Genomic DNA, 19,659 nt, shown 5'->3' with positions numbered 1-19,659 from the left:
AGTAAAGGGCAGGGAAAAAAAAAAAAAAAAAAAGCCATAGGCAGTAACAAGCCGGCTGCCAAGAACAATCGGAAATAAAACAAAGAACTTTACATATTAACCATCTTATTTGTCTAACACAGAGTCTGTAAGATAAATTAGAATGATCAGAATGAAAATTATCTCCTTGAAAGACTAAAAGGGGTGAAACTGTAAGTAATGATACAAGCAGAAAAAGTAGGTGAAGATTTGAATATGCCATGCTTAAGACACTGGGAAGTTACTGGAATATTTAATAGAAAACTAGTAAGATCAATGAGACCTAGCCTTGAGGAACAAGCACTCAATCAGTTACTACATTGTCAGTTGTTTTGTTAGTTGGTTGGTTTTGTTTTGTTATTGGTGTTTTGTCTGCATGCGTGTCTGTGTGAGGGTGTCAGATTTTAGAGCTACAGACACTTGTGAGCTGCCATGTGGGTGCTGGGAATTGAACCCAGGTCCTTTGGAAGGGCAGTCAGTGCTCTTAACCACTGAGCCATCTATCTCTACGGCCCCCAACTATGTATTCTTAAGACAGATAAGGAAAAGACAATTTCCTGACTTCTTGTAAGTTAAAAAAAAAAGTTAAAATATTAGCCAATTGACAAGTCTTTATTGTGCGTCCATTATTTAATACCCTGAATATAAATATGAAACAGCTTTCTATCCAGTACCTAACAGTAAGTTAGGAAATGAAATACATACCACAGATATGTCCGTGGGGGTGGGGAATGGGAACAGAATGCAAATTAAAACAAAGTTTTCCACATAAAGCCAATACTGAGCGATGGACAAAGATATGACAAGAGACACATTCATACCTCTATGTGAGTAAATTAAAACCACATTCCCAAAGTTGAGAGTCTCATAAAGAGCATTAAAAAATAAAGACTCGAACTCAGTAACTCCTCTTCTACCAATCTAACGGGAAGGTGGAGGATATTATTTCAACGACTTGGGTGATAATATTTACACAAAACATTAGAAAAATCCCTAACATTGCTATTAAATATACTTAAAATATACTCACATATATATGAAACATTAGACAATAAAAATTATTTTTCAAAGAATACTAATGTTACTTAGTAATATTTAATGTTTCTGCTTTAAAATTAACTGAAAATGTATGCTCCCTAGTTTTAGGGGGAAATTACACATAGATGATAGAAAATACAGAGAAATACAAAGTTTGCGAGGCAACATTATAACAATGTGTAAGAAAATTAGCAGCTGTTATTTGAAAAGACACCTGTGACCAAGATCTGTGTGTGATATTATTGGTCAAGATTACGAGTTTCGCCTTTAAGAAAATATCCTATAAAGGCTGTGGAAAGGGGAGTAATATCTTTCAAAGCGTGAAGAGAAGCTAACAGTAAAGCTACAGCAGAGTTAGAAGGTGGCCCGCCCTCCTAACGTCAGCTCTAAAGGGGCCTGGACTAGACCGCAAGTTCAGAAGCCAGCCTAGTTACATGCCCAGAAACAAAACAAAAGGTGCAACAGATCTGGCGAAAACCAAATATATCTTATTTCACCGCTTAGTGTTAAAATTCCGAAAATAAGCTGGCTTTGTTAAAAACGGACGTTTGGTTAAACCACCACGTTACGTGGAGAGTTACGTTCACTAACACAAAGCACGTGATCTTCATTAAACTCTTTTAAGGCAGGGACCATTACGAAACCTTTTACTAGAGGAAACAGATGTATCGGCAAGTCACAGCCTTGCCCAAGGAAATAGCTAGTTAGTTCTCTGGAAACCGCAGAAAGCAACCACCGGTATGAAGCCTCTTAAGCAATCTGCGTTCCACACCTGCACTTTCCCCCCCTCCACTGTCGAGTTATTTTTAGAGCTGGTTTTCCTACCGCCAAATCCTGCCTGTTTTGCTAGCTGTGCTCAGTAATAGTTTCGGGAAAGTTATATTGCTAACAAACTTGCCCCATGTAATCAGGATTTTAAAACCTTCCTACAGACACGAAGGCTAACGAATTAGAGGTGGCGGCAGCCAATCTTTTTTGTCTCTCTAGCTTTCAACCTGGGGGAGTCAAAGTCAGAAGGTGACTCCCACAACTCCCCCTAACCCGCGAAGGGAACAGCTAGGGCAGGGAAGCAGCTACCGTCCCTTCTCCGGGAAAACCGAACACGGCCACACAGCGCCGCGCCTTGCAAGGCAGAGCCCAACAGCTCCTTCCCCGCGGTTCGAGACCACACAACCCCGTCCGGCATTTATTTTTTTCCTACCAAACGCTACTTTTTTTTTTTTAACCGAGCCGTCCCCTCGGCACAAGCAGCAACACAAACTCGAACGTGTTACCCTTCAATAAACCACTACAATCCGTTCCATCCCAAACTATTCTAAAGGCCAAACTCATAACGGCCCGAAATAACCAAAAGTAAATGTCGATGCTAAGGCGGACAGCTCAGCGATACCCACGCCCCGCCGCAAGAGCCGTGGAGGCTCTCGGCCTTGGGGGGTGGGAGAGCCCGACCCAAGGGTGGGGAGGGAGGGAAACCCACGTGTTCTGCCTTCTGCGCACGCGCCAGCCAAAACAAAAGGGAGGCCGGCCAGACCACGCCCTCCTCCCACGTGACACGAGTCCAGGCCCGCCCCCTGCCCCGCCCTCCCCTCCCCGCTGAGTCTGCCAAGGCTGTTAGGTTTAGCCGTTTAAATTTGGCTGCGGTCCGACCCCTGCCCCAAAGCACGGTCCAGTGCCGGGGCCCGGAGTCCAACGGCCAGGACGATTCGGGTGCAAGGGGCCTGCCCGGCGGACGCCGAGCCCGCGAGTCCACCCGGCGGTCTGCTCCGCTCTTCCCGCCCCGCGCCGCCGCCGGCCCCCGCCGAGGAGACCCACCCCCCTCTGCCCGCCGCTGCGACGCCGGCCACTCGCCTGCTGGGGCGCCCTGGCTGCCCTCCGCCGCCGCACCTTCGGTCCGGCCGTGGTGGGGGCCGCCGAGGCGATCTCTAGCTGTCCGCCCGCCTCCCCCCACCCGGGGCGCCGCCGACTCGTCTCCAGAGCGCGCCCCGCTCCCGCCCCGGCTGACGCCGCCGCCGCCGCCGCGGTTTAACAGTCCGCCCGCTGCCCGCAGCTCCGGGCGCTCGGGGGACGGAACCCTGCCGCGGAGGAGGGGCGGTGGCGGGAGAGAGGGCGGAGCCCGGCACCGGCCAATGGCAGCGGGGGAGGGGCGCGCCATGCAAATGAGACGGGCGGCGGGGAAACCCCGGCGGGGGCGGGGCCTGTGGAAGCGGCTGAGAGCATTCTGAAAGCTGCCTGAGCGCGATGGCCGAACTCTGCTGGCTCCCGGTGCGTTCCGCCCCGGCTGCCGCCCCGCGCTCTCTCCGCCCCGGCGCCAGCCGTACTGCCTGCCGGGCGACTTCCCGCTTCCCTCCACGTTGCGGTTGCTCTAGGTCTGTGCCGGGAAAAGAAGACGCTGGGGGGAACTCGGGGCTGCGCGTCCCTCGCTGCTCGTCTCCGCGCGCCTCGGCGTCCGGACGGTCGGAGCCAGGCCGAGGGGCGCATTAACAGTCTCCCCTCTACTGCCGAGGCCCTTGACCCTCGGGGCGTTTGCTTGTACTGGTCCCAGAGGCGCAGATCCCAGCTCATACTCCCAGCCCGACCCCCGACGTAACCTATCATGGATACATTTGAGTTAGTTTATGATTGAGGAGCGCTGCTGTTAACTCTGCGGTAGCGCAGACCAGCGGGATTTTATATGGAAACAGTTGACTAGAGGCAAATAAATAAATAAATCTCTGAGAGTCTTGCACCTGGCCCAGCTCGCAGCTCGCCACCTTTAACCGCACCCGGGCAGTTCCCCAGGCTTGAACTTGATGCTTAAGAAAAAAACGATAACTAAATATAGCGCCTTAGATAATAGATTAGACGCTTTACTAAGCAGATTTTGACTGGAATGCTTTAGGAAGTGAAAGGCACTAGAATTTTACACCGAGTATCAGTTCTACCTTATTTATTTGAAGAACGCTACAGGGTACAGCTATGACAGAAGTGTGAAGAATTGAAGTCACATGGAAGCAATACTTCGACATTACCAGAACTGGAAAAGTAACCGCAGCTTCTTTGTAGTATATCAATACACAGCTGAAATAAGTTTTATGATAAACTGTCTTCAGTCGGGAGAACAGTTATGAAAAGTACTCAGAACAATAATTGCTCAACATGGGTCAAGGGTAGCATTTCAGGAAATAAATTTGCCTTCATTTGATTAAAATCATGAACTAATGGTATGTTGGAGGAGAAATTAAACGTCTGCTGGGTATCTGTCCTGTTTAAAGGGCTATCATAGCTCCTCAGTAGAGAAACAATGAGTTAAATATTTAAATAAAGAACGTGGTAGGGTATGAATTGGTGGCACATGCCTTTAATCCCAGTCAGAGGTGGGCCAGCCTGGTCTACATGGTGAGTTCTGGGACAGCCATAGCTACATATTAAGAGACCCTGTCTAAAAACAAAAACAAAATTGCATGGTGGAAGTAGTAGCGGTTTGTTTGAGCAGTCAAAGGTGCCAGAGCAGTTCTATGAGCATTCATTTTAAGGGCTTCAAGCCAAAAAAAAAAAAAAGCATCAATGGCTCGGGAAATAATATAGTTAAATGGAGGTTATGTGCATCGTACAACTGGAGTAGAAAGCACTGTCAACCGCATTGTTAAATCATGAATGGCAGGGAAAGAGCACTTGCTCAGCATGGGTGAGGAGGCTCTGCTTTCAATCTCTTACATACTAACAAGTGACAAGGAATTTCAATGTAAAGCTGAGGTAATCTAGAGCCATAAAACTGCTTGAGGTGCAGTTGGCACCTGTGAACTGTTTATTGCCAAAGCAAAATCCTTGCAAGTTAACCAAATGTGCACTGAGAACATATTTTGTGATGCTATTTATACTTATAAAGGAGACAGAGCAGTAAACAGTCCCTATCTTTGCAAAGTTTAGTAAGCTTGGCAAAATATGTCAAATCCATAACACGTTTTAAAATATATTATCTAATTCGTTCATCAAACATGGTAGGAAGTAGACTGTTTTCCGATACTCAGGGTAATTCTGGTATCTTGTAGCTAGTCTCAGTCTGCTAGACCATGTAAACCTTAGGTAGATATTCCAATCTACGAAATCGCCATGTATGTAACACTTTCCTCTCCCTTTTATATTCAGTTTTATGACACTGGGTTTTTTAAAAGCTGTATGTTTGTATGCTTTAAAAATCCCAAGGAAGAACTCAGTCATTTCTGTAGCCTGCAGTAGTTTATATGTATGACACGGCACTGCACAGTGGTTACATTAACTGGCTTAACTACCCCTTAAGCACAGTGTTCCTCGACACTGAACAGTATTCTAAAGCATGCTTCTGCTATAGGCAGCATAAGCATGCCTGTTTTCCAGCGCACCATAGAATACCTTAAGTTCTAAAAATTGGTATACTAAGTCATCTGTCAAATGGTTTCCTATTTTACTTATTTAGCAAAATCCTGAGAGAATTCATGGACCCTTAAAAATCAAGGACTTATTATTTTAAAGGTACCTTAAAAACAATTCTGGTTTCCAAATATAGATATAGATAAACTGGTTTAAGAGAGAGGGCGGGAAAGGGAGAGAGCTAAAGTTCTGACAAGAGCAAGGAGAAGAGAAGGGCACAGTTTCTTGCTGACATCATTACGACCTGACTGGAAGCCCGCGAAAGCTCCCAGGTAAGCAGTATTCCCGTGATTTCTTGAGATAAACCCCGCACTGGCATTTACTCAGTCACTTCTTCCATTCAGGAAACACTGCTACGGCAGCACTTAAGATCCAGCTGACGCTGTGATAAATGCCGGAGATAGAGATCGACGCCTGGTTCCTAGCACCTCAGCCAAGAGTGGATTACAAACACAGCCTTTTGTGTATCCCCTCTCCCTGCTCCATGTTTCTCCCCAGCACTTCGTCGTCCAGCATAACACAGATTTTTCTTTTTCTCTCCCTGGTGTAGAATATAAATAAGCTCCAGGAGCCCAGGCCATTTTGCTCAAGGCTGAATCCAAGCAGAGTCCCCAGAGCTTAGGAAGTGGTTCTCAACAAACAATGAATGGAAGCACATTCAGTCCTCACACCCTGCATTTCTCTATTCATTTCCCCACTTTGAAAAAGAGAATTAAGCTCAGTGGCATGCAGGTATGGAGATACTAGATTAGTAAGTGGCCAGTCTTCGACTTAAACACAGTCTTGACTAGATCCAAAACCAGCCTTCTTGCCCAACTCTCAGAATGGAAATTGTATGTGTTTACTGTTCCTATCTATGTGCCAGAAACAACTGTCTTCCACTAACCTAGTGTACATTGTTGTATTCATGCTTATATTCGGAAGGTGTATGATGTGAGGCAGAGGATGGGTAATAATAACTTTTTGTTTGTTGGTTCATTTTGAGACAAGGTATCTCTCTGTGTATAGTCCTGCTGTCCGGAAACTCACTTTGTAGACCAGGCTGGCCTCCAACTCACAGAAATCCCCTCACCTCTGCCTCCCAGAGTGCTGGGATTAAAGGCGTGTGCCACTATGCCCAGTTAATATGAACTTTTAACTAACCTGTATTTGTACACAAAGAGGGCTGTGCAACAAAACTACAGGAGCCAGAGCTGGGTACAAGAAAGGAAATGTCATACTGGCCCACAGAGGCGGGAAAATAAATCATAGTTTCCTTTGTTTATTAATTTATACATCCCCTTTATAATAGACCAAAACTGGAAGCAACCTTAAGATACACCATCTGTAAAAGGATAAGCAACGTGTGGGATGTCCATATATTCTATTATGGAATGTTACCATGAAATAGCCGCAATGCTGTTCTTGAATTTTTTCATACAATATATTTTATCATATTCTTTCACCATTCCCCCAACTCCTCTCAGACCCTCAGAATCTTTTTGTTTTTATGGGAGCATACAAAATAATGGGTTCCATTATGACACTTTCATCCATGGATGAATCTTAAAACAAAATGGTGAATGAGAGAAACCAGACACAAAAGAGAATAAATACTGCACGATCCCATTTATGTAAGGCTCGAGGAAGACACATCTGACCTGCAGTGACAGAAAGCAGATCGACAGTTGCTGAGCAGAGCTGGGGAGAACCAGCTGGGATCAGTAAGAGGGGTGTGGAAAATAATTTGTTATGTTGCTCGTGTCAGAAGCCAAATGAGTGCAAAAGTCACCAAAGCATGTGAATATGGTAGTACTCACAGACGATACTTCAGTGAGCAGGGCCTCCTTCATGGAAGTGGACACAAAGCTCAAGGGTTTCTGGTCCACGGAAGTTGAAAGCTTCTCTGTATTAGGAAAGGATGGGTTATGCACATCAGAAAGCCCCAGGATAATGGATGCAGCTAAGTGGCAGAGCACAAGCCAAGCACGTACCAGTCCTTAGAATCAAAAACAGTGGTTTAAAAAGCCTCAAGCCTTCTCTTGGGGGCGCAGGTCGCAGCACTAGGAATTAAGCTTAGAACATGCATGCTGCATAAGCACTACCTGAGCTCCCTCTCACCCTCTTCTTCTTCTTCTTCTTTCAATGTTGTTTTATTACTGCATTTTATTTGAGATGGGCTCTAAGTTTCCAAGAATGGCCCTCAACTTGCCATCCTCCTGCCTCAGCCTCTTGAGTAACTGAAATTGCAGGCCTACACTCTAGGCCTACTGTCTTAACGCATAAGAAATTGGTCCGTTTTAAGAGCCAATGAAATCTACTAAGAACTCTGGAGCTAATGTAGTAGCCCCTTGACACATCAGGCTAGCTTCTTGGGGTGCTCCTAGTCCCAGATGCCAGTTTTCACTGTCACCGTCCACTCCCGGAGTATGAGAAAGAACAGGAGGCCTAGAGTCTCTCCTTAAGGTCTCTAACAATATTCTACACATCTATCACGTCAACATATACAGTAGCAGGGGAGACTAGAGCCTGTAGGCAAAGCAGTTCAGATACAGTCTTCTTCCCCCCCCCCCACCCCCCTCCCAACACAACGTAGGCCCTGTTACTTAGGAGAGAATACTTGTTGGCTGGACAGTGGTCTCCAACTGGTAAAATGGGTTCTTGACAACTAAGTCAAGCTGCTGAAGCAGCTGAATCTGGCCTGCTCTTCCTCTACCTGTCCAGTTTTGTCAGCCCTCCCTTCATTATTTAAGCTAAATTTCATTTGAGCTTTGTTTCTTGGAAGAGAACCCATCCCACCTAAATACTCTCCTGTGAGATGGAATACAACTTCCTTTGCAATGCAGTAAGGCAAATCTGCAGTGTGTTTAGCTGAAGGGAAAATAGTTACAAAGGAATATGTTTTTTGATAGTGAGAATTTTCAGGGGAATTTCATGAAGTAAAAATGGAAAGAAAAAAAAAAAAACAAAAAGAAAGCTGATAGCATCTTCAAGCTAGAAATGTGCACTGAATAAATGAGGTGGATTCAGGGGAAAGGGTGCAGCCCCATGTAGGAACTGCAGGACAGTAGAGTGGGTGCAGTCATGCCATTAGAAAGTGATTTCATTAAAAAAAAAAAAGTGATTTCATAATGAGTCATGACAATATTCCTCAGAATTACCTGACATCTGTTATTTATTTTTAAACAATCTGTGAGTGGAGAATATAAACTTAGTACAGCTGATAATTGTAAAATGGATGACGCAAATGGTTCATTAAACACTGCTCTGCACTTTTTAATGTGTCTGACATGTTCCATAATAAATAGGAAAACAAGAACAATTTTCTAAGGACTTCCCCACCCCTTTTTCTTTTAATCACTTTGAGACAAGGCCTATGTGTCTTCCAGGATGGCCCTGAACTAACTATGCAGCTGAGACTAGCCTTTAACGCTTAACTCCCCTACGCCCACCTGTAAGCTTAGCCTTAAAGCTGCTCTTATTCACTCCATAAGCAACTTATACATTAACAAGAACAATGACAGATACAATGACTACAGTTAACTGAAGTCCATTAACATTTCCAACATTCAGCCAGGCATGATGGTGTAGACCTTTAATCCCAGGACCTGAGAGGCAGAGGCACACAGACGTCGCTGAGTTTGACTGTTCTACATAGCCCGTTTTAGACCAGCAAAGTCGATACAGCTAAAAAAAAATCCATCTTTAAGAAAAATTCCAAAACTCATGTGTCCTCACTAATTCTGAAATAAATCACTACCATTAGAAGCTGCCACCACAACACACCTTGTCCCCAAAAGGAATAAAAGAATTAAGATTATATTGTGCCTCTTACTGATAAACTGTAACTTACAATGCCGCATCCATGTATATACACCTTCTACATAACCCTTCAAAATATGATCTGGTATTTTATTGTAAGAAATACATTCAACTGTCAGGTATGAGGGTTATCTTAGCACCTAGGAGGCTGAGGGAGGATTCTGGCTTTGATGCCTAGATGGGCAACACAGCTGTCTGTTGTGATCTCATAACAAGGGCATAAAAGGAGGGATTGAAAACACCTGGGCTAGTTGTGGCGGTACATGTCTGTAACCTTAGACCTCTGCTGGGAGACAGGAGGACCACAAGTTCAAAGTTGATGTGGGTTATCCAGCAAGACTGGTTTCAAATAAACAAACAAAGACCCTAAGGATCTGGAGGAGTCATTTTTCTCTCGGGATATGGCTGGTGCTAGGTTGTACATGCTGTTGGATGAACCTACAACCAGGCAACACAGACAGCAATAACTAGACTCAGTGGGTTATTTAAAAAAGAAGGTCAGCCGGGCAGTGGTGGTGCACGTCTTTAATCCCAGCACTTGGGAGGCAGAGGCAGGCGGATCGCTGTGAGTTCGAGGCCAGCCTGGTCTACAAAGTGAGTCCAGGACAGCTAAGGCTACACAGAGAAAACCCTGTCTCAACAAACAAACAAACAAAAAAGAAGGTATATGGTGGAAGAGGGGCATTTGGATTAGACACAAAGATACATTGTATGGATGTATGAACAAGTCAGGAGTAAATAGTGAATATTCAGAGAATGAGTGTGAGAGACCCAGCCAACAGTCTTCAGCTCATAGTACCAACAGGATTGATGTCAACAGGGTCTCACCCTAGTCCAGGCTGAACTGAAACTTGCTCTGTAAACCAGGCCGGCCTCAAACTTGTGATCCATCTGGCTCAGGCTCTGCCTGGCTCCAGGGCTCGGACTACAGGCACACACCACCACACCCAATTTCACAGCAACTTGGAAGACCAGGCCTCTCGAGGCGAGTGACTGAGCAAGGGTGGTAACCACAGTGACTGGATATTTCTGTCCAGTCCTGGAACACCCTAATAGGCAGCCAACGCTATAGCTTCCCTCTGAAGCTAGGCAAGATTGGTTCAGTTCACTTCGTGTTTAACGGCTCTGTTCATCCTGCTCACTGCGAATTCTTTTCGTGTGTTACTTCCATTCGTGAGTCACTTCTCAGTAAATTCTTGCAGGTCTCTATGGGAGACCCAACAGACTCACAGGCCAACCAAAAATGTTATGAAAATTCTTGTGTAGGAGATACGGTAGATGGATACAAAGGTAGTGAAAAAACTTACAAAAGCAATCTCAATCACCAATAAAATAACAAATCACAGATTGGTGTTAAGGCATTTGGTAAAAGGGTACTTTATAAAGGCTCATAGCATAACAATCTGAATTCCCTGATCAACTTCAGGATCACTATAGGTGAGAAACTACATGTGTGTCTCCTGAGCTGACATGATAGAAAGTCTGCAACACTGCTTATTAAGGGGAATAAGTATCAGGGGAAAAGAATTGGGCCAAATCTAACTAATCCTCTACATCTCTCAGTTTACAGGAACTAGGGAATATGGAAGAATAAATAGAAACCATCATGAAAGATCAATGAGGCAAATCAATAATAGTGATAGTCTGCAAAATAAATGACTTTTTGTTTGATGGTTTCCTAACAAATCAACTTTACAAAGGAATGGGAAAAATGAGACCTAGCACATTTTGTTATCAGTATTGCTTGATAAAACCAAAACAGGTAAATAAACATACTGAAAAAAAGGTGCAGTACAAAAAAAGAAAGTTATAAAACAAAACACAGAAAACCATACATCTCCCTTTCCCTTGTGAACAGGCACAACAATTCTCAAGTTATCAAAGAATATGTGAAAAGAATAAAACATTATAACGAAGTAGAGTCAAACTCAAGACTATAATGATGGCTCAATATTTATAATTCAGGGTATTCTAGAACTATAGTTTGAATATGTTCCATCCCAAATCCATGCTAGCATTGCATTGCCAATCCAACACTATAAAGAGATAAAGCCAGTACAAGTGACAAAGCTGTAAGGGTTCTGCCCTCAGGAAGGGTTGGTGTGCTTATAAAGGGCTTGAGAGAACCAGTTAGTTTATCCTTTTACTTGTGCCATATGAGAATGCTAATCCCCAGGTGAGGACACAGTGTTCAAGGTACCATCTTGAAAGCAAAGACCAGACATAGATATGTCAGTCTTGGACTTCCCAGCCAACTGTGACAACTATGAGAATTTAATTTCTATTGACTACTCACTACATTACTGCTCACTATTGTAGGGAAGTCCTATCATTAAAAAAATAAAAAATAAAGGTCAGCAGTGGTGGCGCATGCCTTTAATCCCAGAAGAGGCAGGCTGTGAGTTCAAGGCCAGCCTGGTCTACAAAGGAAGTCCAGGACAGCCAAGGCTACACAAAGAAACCCTGTCTCGAAAAAAAAAAAGGGGGGGAGGATGATAGAATAATTAAGAAATAAAATATAATACAAATACACACACACACACACACACACACACACACACCAGTAACTTCTGATTTCTGGATAACTTGTTTATATAGGCAAAGAAATCTACAAAGTAACTCCTAGGATTAAGTTCAACTCACTATAAGATACATGAAAAACAATTATCTTGGTCATAAATATAAACCAGAACTAAACAACAATGCAATTTGCAGTTGCTCCAAAAAGGAGTTTACAAAATATGTGCATGACACTTTAGTGATAAAGTCCAAATGCAGCCAATTAAAGAAAGTCTAAATGAACAGTGTCCTTATCCAGGCTCTGGAAGATCCCAGCAGTTGGCACCTCCCTTTCGACTGACCTAGAGGTCTAACTCACCCCAAACAAAAGCTTCACAGGATGATATTTACAGTTATAGACAATCTCTCTAAAAAACAAATATGGAGCACCCTGCCCTGAGGACACAGGAGCAGGAGAGCTGACCCTGCCCCAAGGACACAGGAGCGGGAAAGCGGGCCCTGCCCTGAGGATAAGGGAAAAGGCCCTGATCCAGGGCTGTGAGTGGACCTCACCCCAGCATCTACCCCATGTATGACCTGCTGGAACACATGAAGGGGCCGGACCTGCAGATTCAAAGATTAAGAATCTCCTTGACACACGGCAACAACGGGATATCCGACAGCAGTCCCAGTGAGGATCCAGTAACAATAGTGTAGGCCTCCAACCAGACCCATGACTCATAACAATGAACATGTAAAAGTAAACATATGCGGACAAAAGGTTATACTGCGTGATACACTACAGCTTCTGTGACAAGGTTTTTTGCTTGTCTGTTTTATTTTACTGGGAGGGAGGAGAGGGATTTTGGTGCATGACGTGTAAATCATAGACATTTAATAAAAGTAAAAAACAAAAACAAAAAAACGAATATGGAGTCTAAAAAGAATCAAGACTGAAAACAAACAAAGCTAGGGGAATTCCACCATCTAATTTAAAACTTTCTAAGAAATACTGAACTCAGGATATCAGCAGAGGAACTACAGTCATAGATCTTACAAAAGAACAAGGCCCAGAAACAGACACAGATAAACATGGCCCAGCTAGTGTTTAACCAAGGTGCAAGAAGCAGCTCACGAAGGACACGCTTTCAACAGTGAGCACTGGAACACTTAGTCATAGGCTGGGGAAAAAAAATTTATAAAGATGAAGCTTATATCTTACATAAAATATCAAATGACCATAGATCTAAATACAAAATAAATTCTATAATATAGAAAAATGTAATGGCCTAGGTCTTCAGCAAAGAGTGCTTAGACATGATAGCAAATATACACTGTATGAAAGAAAAAGAAATGACCAGAATTCAAACATTAAGAACTTTTTAGTGTGAAACAAACAGTTAAAAAAAAAAAAAAAAAAGGCTAGCTGCAAATCACACATGTGATGGGGAGCATCTACAGGGAACAGCTTCAGTCAGTGCTCAGAAACCTTGCGTGGTTCCACACAAGCCACCTGAGCCAGGCTTGAGCAGTAGCTGGGTCAGCAGAATGTCCTGTGAGTCCCCTGGAACAGAACAAGGGAGGAAGGGAGGCTTGTGAGGTTCTATTGGGCCAGTCCTCCTGAGCTTGCCTCTGGACCAACAAGACTAGCCTGAGACCGGCTCCCATTGTCTCACTAGCTCCTCCTCACCCTTAAGGCAAAGCAAGAATGGGCTCCTTAGCAACCAGGTCATCCGATCCTATTTGTTTCACTGCACTCCCCATTAAGGACACTTGGAAGTTGGTGTCTTTAACAACTCTACTTTCTCGGCTAGCAGCAATCTGAATCTAAAATTTCTCGGCTCGCAACAATCTGAATCTAAAATAACCACAAATGGACAAAAGACTCGAGACAACTCATCAAAGGAAACAGGTGGGAGATAAGCATAAGAAAAGCTGTCTTGACATCAGTAGGGTCAGAGAAATGCTAAAGTAAAACCATGAAACATCAAGATGCTGGGGAGATGGCTCAGTGGTTGACGGCACTTGTTGCTCTTGCAGAGAAACCAGGTTCTTCCTGAGGCCAGCTTCAGCAGGTCAGGAAAACTGAGAAGGGGCATATGTAGAGTCAGCAGTTAATCACTCAGCAGACTTTTTTTTTTTTTTTTTAGACGGGTTCTCTGTGTAGCCTTGGCTGTCCTGGACTCACCGAGTAGACCAGGCTGGCCTTGAACTCACAGAGATCCGCCTGCCTCTGCCTCCTGAGTTCTGGGATTATAGGCATGCGCCACCACGACTAGAACCACTCAGCAGACTTTTTATCTGAGGGAGAAAAACTTAATTCTCTGGGGCTGGCAAAAAAAAAAAAAAACTAGGGTGTGTGTGTGTGTGTGTGTGTGTGTGTGTGTGTGTGAGAGAGAGAGAGAGAGAGAGAGAGAGAGAGAGAGAGAGAGAGAAGAAGAAGAAGAAGAAGAAGGAGGAGGAGGAGGAAGAGGAAGAAGAAGAAGAGAGAGAGAGAGAGAGAGAGATTTTTCCCCCTTCTTTGCCAGCCCCAGAGACTTAAGTTTTGTTCCCTCAGAGAAGAGCCTGCGTGATCAATCACCCACTCCACCCTCAGTCTACTTGGCCTGCTGAAGCTGGCCTTCGGCAAGGTTCGGTTCCTTGTACCCAGATGACAGCTCACAACCACCTGTAACTCCGGTTCTAGGAAACCAAATGTCCTCTTCTGGCCTCCATACCTGCCAAGCACACACAGGATACACAGACACGTATGCAGACAAGGCATCCATGTACATAACACAAAAGTTAATAAAAATAATATAAATGCATACGTAATGTTGGACCCTGGAGTCCAATTCAGGAAGCAGGTCGCCGCGAGAGACCACTCAAGTCACACAGGCTGGAGGTATAGGTAAAATTTATTACTGACACATCAGAAGTCCCAATTGTTGATGTGTCAGGGTCCCTCAGCACTTGGGAGGTGAAGGACCCCGAGTAGCTGTTACAGGCTAGTTTTTAAAGGCTAAAACCAGCTGGGCGTGGTGGCGCACGCCTTTAATCCCAGCATTCGGGAGGCAGAGGCAGGCGGATCGCTGTGAGTTCGAGGCCAGCCTGGTCTACAAAGTGAGTCCAGGACAGCCAAGGCTACACAGAGAAATCCTGTCTCAAAAAACCAAAAATAAATAAATAAATAAATAAATAAATAAATAAATAAATAAAGGCTAAAACCACAAAGCAGGTGGGGTTGCTGATCAAGTTAGACCATATGGACATTAGGACATCTGGCATTGGGAAGCTCTTTGTGGGGGCTTGGGTGTGGGTCTCTAGAGCGGTTACTGAAAGCCGTTGGGGACATCTGATATATGGAAATTTACATGTAACTATTCTGGGAACTAGGGTGGAACTTTTGAAGTTAGCATTAACGAGAACTGGGAGAGGCGAACAAGGCTGGACAAGCGAACAAGCATCTTGCATTTTACAATTTTACAGTTTCTCAGTAAAAAATTTAAAAATGTTTTTAAAAGGTTAATTAAAAATGTCAGTGGGGCATCAGCATTCGCCTTTTATAAAAGCTACTATAAAAAAGGTTAATGTAAAAAAAAAAAGGTTAACATTAGAGCAATTGGAACTTTCATGTGGATGACTGGAAGGTAAAGGGTACAGCTACCTGGAATCACAGTTTAAAGTGTTTATATAAAGCTAAACATACATGTCATCCAACAATTCCCTGCTGGGAATCTAACCTTAGCAAGAAGCTAGATTTAACTTTAACCTAAACCCAGATCTCCTTGCAAGGAGAATGAATAATAAATAAACTGTGGCATACCCGTATGGAGGTACCACTTAGCACCAAAGAGGAGAAAGCTATTGAGCCGTGCAAACTTGGTGAATCTTAAATGCAGTTTTCTAAGACAAAGGAGACATTCTTAAAAGGTTACGTGCTGTATAATCCCAGTTATATCATTGTCTCAAAATGACAGAACCATAATAACAAAGATCAGATCAGTGCATGCAAGGGGACAAAGGTGTGGGAAGCTATCTATTATAACTAGAAAGAACACAAGGACATTGGGGGGTGAGGGGAGACAGAGAAAGACAGAGAGCGAGAGAGAGAGAGAAATCATTCTGTATCCTGGTTGCAGTTACAGCTGTACGAATCTGAGAACTGAAATCATAAATCCATATATGCTAAAACTATGGAGCTGCAAAGGACAACTTTAAAGGAAATATACCAAAAAAGAAAAAGTATACATTATTTTTTTTTTTAAAACAGATGGGGGCAGGGGGAGAAATAGAGGAACTCAAATACAAGAAATTTAAGGATCCGGATCCCTGAGTTCGAGGCCAGCCTGGTCTACAAAGAGAGTCCAGGACAGCCAGGGCTCTGAGTAACAGAAACCCTGTTTCCCAAAACAAAAACGAAAACAAACAAAAAGAAAGAAAGAAAGAAAGAAAGAAAAATTTAAGAGTTAAGACAACCAAATGGAATCTTCTGTTTGTTTATTTTTGTTTTTGTTTTTCGAGACAGTAGTCTTGGCCGTCCTGGATTCATTTGTAGACCAGGCTGGCCTCGTATTCACAGAGATCTTCCTGCCTCTGCCTCCCTGAGTGCTGTATAACACCATATCCAGCTATGGAGTCTTTTTTTTTCTTTCATTTTGTGTGTGTGTGTGTGTGTGTGTGTGTGTGTGTGTGTGTGTGTGTGTGTGTGTATCTGTATATGTCTGTGTGTGTGTATGTGTTACGTGTGTGGGTGTGCCAGTGTAGGCCAGAGTACGTATTGACTCCCCTGAATCTGAAGTTACAGGCCGTGTGAGCCATATGCCGTGGATGTTGAGAACATAACTGTGGTCCTCTAGAAGAGCAACGCCTGTTCTTAACCCCTAAGCCATCTTCTCAGCTCCCAGATAGAACTTGTAAGTTTTGTTTAGATCTTCATTTAAACAAAAAAGACTTTTTTTTTTTTTTTTTTTTTTTTTTTTTTGTATAACCATGAGAAATTTATATGATCCTGAGAGTACATGCTAAATCTAAGTTTCTGCAGTGCGGTAATGGAATTCCACAGATGTAAAAACAAAACGCTTTCATCTGTTGCATACGTACATGTAAGAAATAACATCACAGTTGGGGAATGTCTATGATAATGACCGCAAATGTTAACCTGGAGGATAGCTCTGCTCTGCTCTATTGTTAGAATATTTGTAGCTCTCCACAATTATTTCTGAAAACATTTTAAAGGAGTAGTGTTTTCCAACATTTCTTATAAGCTGTAGACACAGGCCTCAAGTTGGTTTCAATCTCAAAATCAAATCTTTCCAATGACTCCGATTACTTAATGTTGTCTGTGCCAAAACATGGCATGGAAAAAAAATCTAGAAATTGTATACTTTTGGCAGTAAACTCCTAAGATTACCTGGTTAGTACAGATTTGCAGTTAGATTTTAAAACAGCAAGTCAAAGCAGTTTTCAAATGACACCACCAGGAAGTGGGCGGCGGGGGCGGGGGGGGTATTTTAAAGCAGTAGTTTTGATGCTAAAAACCTTAGCCTCCAAAGGAAACTAAGCCTTTAAATTCTCATTAATATTTACATAGAGAGGCTTCCTTCTGTGTGTCCAGCTTCTTGTTTTGAGCATCTTTACTATTTATCATCTCTTGAACACACAGCACAGCGTGAGATCCGCATGATAAACTCCCTCCCTGGGGACCACTACTGGGCATCACACAAACAAAGTACAAAGAAAGGAGCAGCAAGTGCAGGGCTGAGGGAGGGGCACACTCTGAAGGCCTTTTTTTGTTTGTTTGTTTTGTTTTGTTTTGTTTTTTGAGACAGGGTTTCTCTGTGTAGCCTTGGCCATCTGAAGACCTTTTAACTCAAGGTTATAAAGTCTAAGTTCCCAAAGGAAGACCATTCACGCCCAGCCAGGCTTGTCTACCTCTACACTGTAGACTTAGAAGCAAAAGGGATAAGTGAGAGAGTTCTGTCAGGTCCTTCAAAGTTCCTGCTGGGAGGAGAGAGGTGCAAGCTGCACAGGTAACAATAAGGATTTACTCTGGGGATTGGAAAGATGGCTCTGTACCGGCAGAGGGCTGGAGTTCGGTTCTCATCACAGGTCTTGGGCAGCAGCACATGTCTGCCTTTAGCTTTAGCTCCAGAGGGTCCAACGCCATATCCTGGCTGCTGTTGGCACTTGCACTGATATGCACATATTCACACATATTCATGATTAAAAATAAATTCAATCCCGTGTTTTGAAAAAGAATCTGAGCCTGGCAGAGTGGTGCACGCCTTTAGTCCCTGCACTTGGAAGAGGAGGCAGAGGCAGGCAGATCAATACAGAGTTCCAGGGTAGCCTGGGTGGCGTAGCTTTTCTAGGTCATCCAAGGCTACATACTGAGAACCCTGTTTGTGTTAATAAATGTATATAAATGGATAAGCTAGCAACCCAAAGTGGCGCACTATGCGGAAAGGAATAACAGAGTTATTCTTTTTTTTTTTTTTTTTTTTTCTTGGTTTTTCGAGACAGGGTTTCTCTGTGTAGTCTTGGCCATCCTGGACTCACTTTGTAGACCAGGCTGGCCTCGAACTCACAGTGATCCACCTGCCTCTGCCTCCTGAGTGCTGGGATTAAAGGCGTGCGCCACCACGCCCGGCAACAGAGGTATTCTTTCTCCCGTCTGCTATACCCATTTCTACGAGTAATGTTGAAGTTTTTTGAAGTTGAACAAAAATGCATTTTCATTTATAAACTAATGATTTTATTCTTCATAATAATTACTGAAGCTGGGCATGATGGCACACACCTTTAATCCCAGCACTCCGGAGACAGAGGCAGGCGGATCTCTGTGAGTTTGAGGCCATCCTGGCTTACAAAGTGTGTCCATGACAGCCAAGGGTACACAGAGAAACCCTGTCTCGAAAAAAGAAGCCAAAAAACCCAAACCAAACATAATAATTACTGAAGTCTCAAATATGATTTTCCCACCCTCCTATTTTAAATTTTGTTTCTCCTATTATACTTTTTTGGGATTTTCAACTCTATATACTACTTGTTTGTACTAGGGTTATTCTAAGCTTGCTTTCCAACACTTTTTTGTTTTTGTTTTTTCAAGACAGGGCTTCTCTGTGTAGCCTGAGCTGTCCTGGACTCACTTTGTAGACCAGGCTGGCCTCTAACTCACAGTAATTCACCTGCCTCTGCCTCCCAAGTGCTGGAATTACAGGCATGTGCCACCACGTCCAGTGCTTTAAAACATTTTTAACAGCCTAGTTTATAGAAGATGCAAAGTATTTGGTAAATATAAATAAGTCACCATGTTCAAAAAAATAAAAGCTTTTGCTTTGCTATCTACCAAACATCTTGAATTTAAGGATGATGGATTACTGAGTTCTCCTGTTTAAACTAAACTGGCATGGGATCTGTTAAAAGCCCATCTTATCTAAGAAACTACACATTCTCATTGTTTGGTGCCTCACACACACACTCTACACATGCTTTGTTTTTAAGTTCTACTTTATTTTTAATTGATACATAATTGCCTCTGTATGTATTCTACATAGTACAGTCCATTTTTTTTTTCTGAAGAAAAGGTTCCATTCATTACTTTAAAAACATGGGGTTAGTGGCACTATGGTAGAAACCCATGTTCTAGAGAATTTGGAGCAAAAAGTAGCCGAAATGACTTTAAATAAGTTATAATTATTTTTTCTTTCCAAAGTCTGTATTACTAATGTTATAAGAATATAAAATTATTTCTGCCTCAACTTTAAAAGTTAAAGCAACTTATACTCTTCAGAATTTGAAAGACAAGGCATTAAGGCTCATGAGTTAGAAAATCTTCAATATTCTCTGTGTGTGTGTGTATATATATATATATATATATATATATATACACACAAATATATATATTTGGGAAAAAAAGGTTAAATCTTTTACAGT

At 43.1% G+C, this 19,659-nt stretch overlaps 1 protein-coding gene across 1 annotated transcript in view; it reads right to left on the bottom strand.

The window, feature by feature from the left end:
• Nucleotides 1-3,033, bottom strand: part of Kansl1l (KAT8 regulatory NSL complex subunit 1 like) — an 88,482-nt gene extending 85,449 nt beyond the window's left edge. The window contains exon 1 of the mRNA XM_051154161.1: nucleotides 2,905-3,033. The gene's annotated coding sequence lies outside the window, so the exon portion shown is untranslated. The remainder of the gene's footprint in view (nucleotides 1-2,904) is intronic.
• Nucleotides 3,034-19,659: the final 16,626 nt, after the last annotated feature.

This window comes from Acomys russatus, chromosome 12, assembly GCF_903995435.1.
Source record: "Acomys russatus chromosome 12, mAcoRus1.1, whole genome shotgun sequence".
Lineage (NCBI taxonomy): Eukaryota > Metazoa > Chordata > Mammalia > Rodentia > Muridae > Acomys > Acomys russatus.
Note: the sequence above shows the minus strand (reverse complement) of the source record. Positions and strands in the feature narration are given on the sequence as shown.